Source organism: Hoplias malabaricus, chromosome 8 (assembly GCF_029633855.1).
Source record: "Hoplias malabaricus isolate fHopMal1 chromosome 8, fHopMal1.hap1, whole genome shotgun sequence".
NCBI classification, from domain to species: Eukaryota; Metazoa; Chordata; class Actinopteri; order Characiformes; family Erythrinidae; genus Hoplias; species Hoplias malabaricus.
In genome coordinates, this window is record NC_089807.1 from 22,376,794 (window position 1) to 22,383,084 (window position 6,291).

The following is a 6,291-nucleotide window of genomic DNA, read 5'->3' on the forward strand; positions in this document are numbered from 1 at the left end:
ACCCACACCAGCGTGGCTTTATGCTTTCAAGTCTGCAAGTCTTTTAGGGAGGCAAGATAATGTTTGAGAAATTTGAATGGAACAGTGTAAATGATCCGTCACTGCCTTCAGCAGATTGCACTCTGGCATGCCAGCGCATCTGCAGGCAGGCACCTGGCCATGATATCCGGCAGTGGCGCGAGGGAAAAGAAAAGTCTTCTTCGAGCCCGCGACCTAAGGATTGCCTTATTAACAACTACAGTCCTCCGCTCTACCAACTGAGCTATCAAAGGCGCTAGCCTAAAGAGTTGGACTGAAAACTGACAAGTGCATTTAGGACAGACTCGGATGCTCTCCTATGATTGTAGAACGAGTACATCTGGCAAAAGCCTAGCCCTAGCCCCTGAACTTAATCCTATCTCCTTCCTTTCAGACGTGGCTGAAAACGGTGTCCCTGGTGGTCTAGTGGCTAGGATTCGGCGCTCTCACTGCCGCGGCCCGGGTTCGATTCCCGCTCAGGGAAGCGTCTGCTTTCTTGCACACCAAGTCCACTACAAGACTCTGGAAGCCCCCCACCCACATGCTGTGTAGGTTAAAGGAATGTAAAGCGTCCTCCTTCTGCTACTTCCTTTTTTGCCAAACTTCTAAACGACACGTTGCTGCCTCATTCACCACCTCCACACACCCACACCAGCGTGGCTTTATGCTTTCAAGTCTGCAAGTCTTTTAGGGAGGCAAGATAATGTTTGAGAAATTTGAATGGAACAGTGTAAATGATCTGTCACTGCCTTCAGCAGATTGCACTCTGGCATGCCAGCGCATCTGCAGGCAGGCACCTGGCCATGATATCCGGCAGTGGCGCGAGGGAAAAGAAAAGTCTTCTTCGAGCCGGATTTGAACCCGCGACCTAAGGATCGCCTTATTAACAACTACAGTCCTCTGCTCTACCAACTGAGCTATCAAAGGTGCTAGCCTAAAGAGTTGGACTGAAAACTGACAAGTGCATTTAGGACAGACTCGGATGCTCTCCTATGATTGTAGAACGAGTACATCTGGCAAAAGCCTAGCCCTAGCCCCTGAACTTAATCCTATCTCCTTCCTTTCAGACGTGGCTGAAAACGGTGTCCCTGGTGGTCTAGTGGCTAGGATTCGGCGCTCTCACCGCCGCGGCCCGGGTTCGATTCCCGCTCAGGGAAGCGTCTGCTTTCTTGCACACCAAGTCCACTACAAGACTCTGGAAGCCCCCCACCCACATGCTGTGTAGGTTAAAGGAATGTAAAGCGTCCTCCTTCTGCTACTTCCTTTTTTGCCAAACTTCTAAACGACACGTTGCTGCCTCATTCACCACCTCCACACACCCACACCAGCGTGGCTTTATGCTTTCAAGTCTGCAAGTCTTTTAGGGAGGCAAGATAATGTTTGAGAAATTTGAATGGAACAGTGTAAATGATCCGTCACTGCCTTCAGCAGATTGCACTCTGGCATGCCAGCGCATCTGCAGGCAGGCACCTGGCCATGATATCCGGCAGTGGCGCGAGGGAAAAGAAAAGTCTTCTTCGAGCCGGATTTGAACCCGCGACCTAAGGATTGCCTTATTAACAACTACAGTCCTACGCTCTACCAAGTGAGCTATCAAAGGCGCTAGCCTAAAGAGTTGGACTGAAAACTGACAAGTGCATTTAGGACAGACTCAGATGCTCTCCTATGATTGTAGAACGAGTACATCTGGCAAAAGCCTAGCCCTAGCCCCTGAACTTAATCCTATCTCCTTCCTTTCAGACGTGGTTGAAAACGGTGTCCCTGGTGGTCTAGTGGCTAGGATTCGGCGCTCTCACTGCCGCGGCCTGGGTTCGATTCCCGGTCAGGGAAGCGTGTGCTTTCTTGCACACCAAGTCCACTACAAGACTCTGGAAGCCCCCCACCCACATGCTGTGTAGGTTAAAGGAATGTAAAGCGTCCTCCTTCTGCTACTTCCTTTTTTGCCAAACTTATAAACGACATGTTGCTGCCTCATTCACCACCTCCACACACCCACACCAGCGTGGCTTCATGCTTTCAAGTCTGCAAGTCTTTTAGGGAGGCAAGATAATGTTTGAGAAATTTGAATGGAACAGTGTAAATGATCCGTCACTGCCTTCAGCAGATTGCACTCTGGCATGCCAGCGCATCTGCAGGCAGGCACCTGGCCATGATATCCGGCAGTGGCGCGAGGGAAAAGAAAAGTCTTCTTCAAGCCGGATTTGAACCCGCGACCTAAGGATCGCCTTATTAACAACTACAGTCCTCCGCTCTACCAACTGAGCTATCAAAGGCGCTAGCCTAAAGAGTTGGACTGAAAACTGACAAGTGCATTTAGGACAGACTCGGATGCTCTCCTATGATTGTAGAACGAGTACATCTGGCAACAGCCTAGCCCTAGCCCCTGAACTTAATCCTATCTCCTTCCTTTCAGACGTGGCTGAAAACGGTGTCCCTGGTGGTCTAGTGGCTAGGATTCGGCGCTCTCACCGCCGCAGCCCGGGTTCGAGTCCCGCTCAGGGAAGCGTCTGCTTTCTTGCACACCAAGTCCACTACAAGATTCTGGAAGCCCCCCACCCACATGCTGTGTAGGTTAAAGGAATGTAAAGCGTCCTCCTTCTGCTACTTCCTTTATTGCCAAACTTCTAAACGACACGTTGCTGCCTCATTCACCACCTCCACACACCCACACCAGCGTGGCTTTATGCTTTCAATTCTGCAAGTCTTTTAGGGAGGCAAGATAATGTTTGAGAAATTTGAATGGAACAGTGTAAATGATCCGTCACTGCCTTCAGCAGATTGCACTCTGGCATGCCAGCGCATCTGCAGGCAGGCACCTGGCCATGATATCCCGCAGTGGCGCGAGGGAAAAGAAAAGTCTTCTTCGAGCCGGATTTGAACCCGCGACCTAAGGATCGCCTTATTAACAACTACAGTCCTCCGCTCTACCAACTGAGCTATCAAAGGTGCTAGCCTAAAGAGTTGGACTGAAAACTGACAAGTGCATTTAGGACAGACTCGGATGCTCTCCTATGATTGTAGAACGAGTACATCTGGCAAAAGCCTAGCCCTAGCCCCTGAACTTAATCCTATCTCCTTCCTTTCAAACGTGGCTGAAAACGGTGTCCCTGGTGGTCTAGTGGCTAGGATTCGGCGCTCTCACCGCCGCGGCCCGGGTTCGATTCCCGCTCAGGGAAGCGTGTGCTTTCTTGCACACCAAGTCCACTACAAGACTCTGGAAGCCCCCCACCCACATGCTGTGTAGGTTAAAGGAATGTAAAGCGTCCTCCTTCTGCTACTTCCTTTTTTGCCAAACTTATAAACGACATGTTGCTGCCTCATTCACCACCTCCACACACCCACACCAGCGTGGCTTCATGCTTTCAAGTCTGCAAGTCTTTTAGGGAGGCAAGATAATGTTTGAGAAATTTGAATGGAACAGTGTAAATGATCCGTCACTGCCTTCAGCAGATTGCACTCTGGCATGGCAGCGCATCTGCAGGCAGGCACCTGGCCATGATATCCGGCAGTGGCGCGAGGGAAAAGAAAAGTCTTCTTCAAGCCGGATTTGAACCCGCGACCTAAGGATCGCCTTATTAACAACTACAGTCCTCCGCTCTACCAACTGAGCTATCAAAGGCGCTAGCCTAAAGAGTTGGACTGAAAACTGACAAGTGCATTTAGGACAGACTCGGATGCTCTCCTATGATTGTAGAACGAGTACATCTGGCAAAAGCCTAGCCCTAGCCCCTGAACTTAATCCTATCTCCTTCCTTTCAGACGTGGCTGAAAACGGTGTCCCTGGTGGTCTAGTGGCTAGGATTCGGCGCTCTCACCGCCGCGGCCCGGGTTCGATTCCCGGTCAGGGAAGCGTCTGCTTTCTTGCACACCAAGTCCACTACAAGACTCTGGAAGCCCCCCACCCACATGCTGTGTAGGTTAAAGGAATGTAAAGCGTCCTCCTTCTGCTACTTCCTTTTTTGCCAAACTTCTAAACGACACGTTGCTGCCTCATTCACCACCTCCACACACCCACACCAGCGTGGCTTTATGCTTTCAAGTCTGCAAGTCTTTTAGGGAGGCAAGATAATGTTTGAGAAATTTGAATGGAACAGTGTAAATGATCCGTCACTGCCTTCAGCAGATTGCACTCTGGCATGCCAGCGCATCTGCAGGCAGGCACCTGGCCATGATATCCGGCAGTGGCGCGAGGGAAAAGAAAAGTCTTCTTCGAGCCGGATTTGAACCCGCGACCTAAGGATCGCCTTATTAACAACTGCAGTCCTCTGCTCTACCAACTGAGCTATCAAAGGTGCTAGCCTAAAGAGTTGGACTGAAAACTGACAAGTGCATTTAGGACAGACTCGGATGCTCTCCTATGATTGTAGAACGAGTACATCTGGCAAAAGCCTAGCCCTAGCCCCTGAACTTAATCCTATCTCCTTCCTTTCAGACTAGGCTGAAAACGGTGTCCCTGGTGGTCTAGTGGCTAGGATTCGGCGCTCTCACCGCCGCGGCCCGGGTTCGATTCCCGGTCAGGGAAGCGTGTGCTTTCTTGCACACCAAGTCCACTACAAGACTCTGGAAGCCCCCCACCCACATGCTGTGTAGGTTAAAGGAATGTAAAGCGTCCTCCTTCTGCTACTTCCTTTTTTGCCAAACATCTAAACGACACGTTGCTGCCTCATTCACCACCTCCACACACCCACACCAGCATGGCTTTATGCTTTCAAGTCTGCAAGTCTTTTAGGGAGGCAAGATAATGTTTGAGAAATTTGAATGGAACAGTGTAAATGATCCGTCACTGCCTTCAGCAGATTGCACTCTGGCATGCCAGCGCATCTGCAGGCAGGCACCTGGCCATGATATCCGGCAGTGGCGCGAGGGAAAAGAAAAGTCTTCTTCGAGCCGGATTTGAACCCACGCCCTAAGGATTGCCTTATTAACAACTACAGTCCTCCGCTCTACCAAGTGAGCTATCAAAGGCGCTAGCCTAAAGAGTTGGACTGAAAACTGACAAGTGCATTTAGGACAGACTCAGATGCTCTCCTATGATTGTAGAACGAGTACATCTGGCAAAAGCCTAGCCCTAGCCCCTGAACTTAATCCTATCTCCTTCCTTTCAGACGTGGCTGAAAACGGTGTTCCTGGTGGTCTAGTGGCTAGGATTCGGCGCTCTCACTGCCGCGGCCCGGGTTCGATTCCCGGTCAGGGAAACGTGTGCTTTCTTGCACACCAAGTCCACTACAAGACTCTGGAAGCCCCCCACCCACATGCTGTGTAGGTTAAAGGAATGTAAAGCGTCCTCCTTCTGCTACTTCCTTTTTTGCCAAACTTCTAAACGACACGTTGCTGCCTCATTCACCACCTCCACACACCCACACCAGCGTGGCTTTATGCTTTCAAGTCTGCAAGTCTTTTAGGGAGGCAAGATAAAGTTTGAGAAATTTGAATGGAACAGTGTAAATGATCCGTCACTGCCTTCAGCAGATTGCACTCTGGCATGCCAGCGCATCTGCAGGCAGGCACCTGGCCATGATATCCGGCAGTGGCGCGAGGGAAAAGAAAAGTCTTCTTCGAGCCGGATTTGAACCCGCGACCTAAGGATTGCCTTATTAACAACTACAGTCCTCCGCTCTACCAAGTGAGCTATCAAAGGCGCTAGCCTAAAGAGTTGGACTGAAAACTGACAAGTGCATTTAGGACAGACTCGGATGCTCTCCTATGATTGTAGAACGAGTACATCTGGCAAAAGCCTAGCCCTAGCCCCTGAACTTAATCCTATCTCCTTCCTTTCAGACGTGGCTGAAAACGGTGTCCCTGGTGGTCTAGTGGCTAGGATTCGGCGCTCTCACTGCCGCGGCCCGGGTTCGATTCCCGCTCAGGGAAGCGTGTGCTTTCTTGCACACCAAGTCCACTACAAGACTCTGGAAGCCCCCCACCCACATGCTGTGTAGGTTAAAGGAATGTAAAGCGTCCTCCTTCTGCTACTTCCTTTTTTGCCAAACTTCTAAACGACACGTTGCTGCCTCATTCACCACCTCCACACACCCACACCAGCGTGGCTTTATGCTTTCAAGTCTGCAAGTCTTTTAGGGAGGCAAGATAATGTTTGAGAAATTTGAATGGAACAGTGTAAATGATCCGTCACTGCCTTCAGCAGATTGCACTCTGGCATGCCAGCGCATCTGCAGGCAGGCACCTGGCCATGATATCCGGCAGTGGCGCGAGGGAAAAGAAAAGTCTTCATCGAGCCGGATTTGAACCCGCGACCTAAGGATCGCCTTATTAACA

General features: G+C 50.6%; 2 non-coding genes across 2 annotated transcripts; both read left to right on the top strand.

Moving 5' to 3' along the window:
* The first annotated feature begins 3,795 nt into the window (after positions 1-3,795).
* trnae-cuc (transfer RNA glutamic acid (anticodon CUC)) lies at positions 3,796-3,867 on the top strand. Its single transcript has one exon. It is a non-coding gene; the product is annotated as a tRNA-Glu (tRNA).
* Positions 3,868-4,468: 601 nt separating this feature from the next.
* trnae-cuc (transfer RNA glutamic acid (anticodon CUC)) lies at positions 4,469-4,540 on the top strand. The gene has a single exon. It is a non-coding gene; the product is annotated as a tRNA-Glu (tRNA).
* The last annotated feature ends 1,751 nt before the right edge of the window (positions 4,541-6,291 follow it).